The following is a 1,712-nucleotide window of genomic DNA, read 5'->3' as shown; positions in this document are numbered from 1 at the left end:
CATAGTATTCCATTGTGTGAATGTACCAAAGTTTGGTTATCCATTCCTCAGTTGTTGGACATCTAGGTTGTTTCCAAGTTTTGGCTATTGTAAATAGTAAACACTAATTTTTAAAAAGCTGATGTAGCTATATTAATATCAGATAAAATAAGTTTTAAGAGGCATTATGAAAAATAAATATTTACATAATGATGATAAAGGGCTCAATCTACCACTGAATATAATACTTAATAGTGAAATATTAAAAGTGTTCTTAGTGAGATTGAAAAAAGGATAAAGATGCTTACTATAATCACTTCCACTTAACATTATACAGAAGATTCTAGCTGGAGAGATCAAGGTAATTAAAAAGAAAGAAAAGGAATAAAATATATGAAAGTGAAATTAAACTGCCAGTGTTTCCTGAAGACATAAGTATTATGTATTGAATTATGTGCCCCCAAATAGTGTTGTATTCCTAAGCCCTATAAGAAGCTCTCGTGGCACTATGGTTAAGGCATTTCCAAAAGATCAAAAACGAAACAAAACAAAAAACCAAACTCACTGCTGTTGAGTTGGATCTGACTCATAGCGGCCCCTCCTTGGGTTTCTGAGGCAGTTTCACTACGGAAGTTGATTGCTCAATTAGGTGGTTCAAACTCACCACCAGTTCCACAAGAGGAACATGAGGCAATCTACTTCCATAAAGACTTACGAACTTGGAAACCTTACTGGGTTTGCAATGAGTCAGTGGGTTTTTTTTTTTTTTTTCAAATAGTGGTTATAATTCCATTTGGGGATTGGTTTTCTTTGTTATGTTAATGAGCCAGTATTAGTGTAGTTGTTGTAAGGTGACACAGTGTCTGTTCTGACACATAGCAACAGGATAATACACTGCCAAGTCCTGCACCAGGCTCACAATCCTGGCTATACCTGAGCCCATCGTTGCAGCCACTGTGTCAATCCATCTCCTTGAGGGTCTTCCCCTTTTTCATTCACCCTCCACTTTACCAAGCATGATATCCTTCTCCAAGGAATGGTCCCTTCTGACAACATGACCAAAGTAGGTGAGATGAAGTCTGGCCATTCTCGCTTCCAATGAGCATTCCAGCTGCACTTCTTCCAGGATAGATTTGTTAGTTCTTCTGGCAGTCCGTGGTATTTTCAGTATTCTTCAGTAACACCACAACTAAAAAGCATAAACTCTTCTTTGGTCTTCCTTATTCACTGTCCAACTCTCACATGCATATGAAAATACCATGGTTTGGGTTAGGCGCACCTAGTTTTCAAGGAGATATTTTTGCTCTTCATCACTTGGAAGAGGTCTTTTGCAGCAGATATGCTCAGTGCAGTATGACATCTGCAATCAATTGGTGTTGATTGTGGAACCAAGAAATATGAAATCATTGATAATTTCAATCTTTTCTCCATTTATCATGATGCTGCTTATGGGTCCAGTAGTGAGGATTTTCGTTTTCTTTATGCTGAGGTATAATCCATACTGAAGGCTGTAGTCTTTAATCTTCATCAGTAATTGCTTCATGCCATCTTCACTTTCAGCAAGCAAAGTTGTGTCATCTGCATATCTCAGGTTGTTTACGAGTCCTCCTCCAATCCTGATGCCATGTTCTTCATACAGTCCAGCTTCTTGGATTATTTGCTCAGCATACAGATTGAATAAGTATGGTGAAAGGATACAACCCTGACACACTCCCTTCCTGATTTTAAACCAT

Source organism: Orycteropus afer, unplaced genomic scaffold (genome assembly GCF_000298275.1).
Source record: "Orycteropus afer afer isolate SDZICR_OR568_19922 unplaced genomic scaffold, OryAfe1.0 scaffold00112, whole genome shotgun sequence".
NCBI lineage: Eukaryota > Metazoa > Chordata > Mammalia > Tubulidentata > Orycteropodidae > Orycteropus > Orycteropus afer.
Note: the sequence above shows the minus strand (reverse complement) of the source record.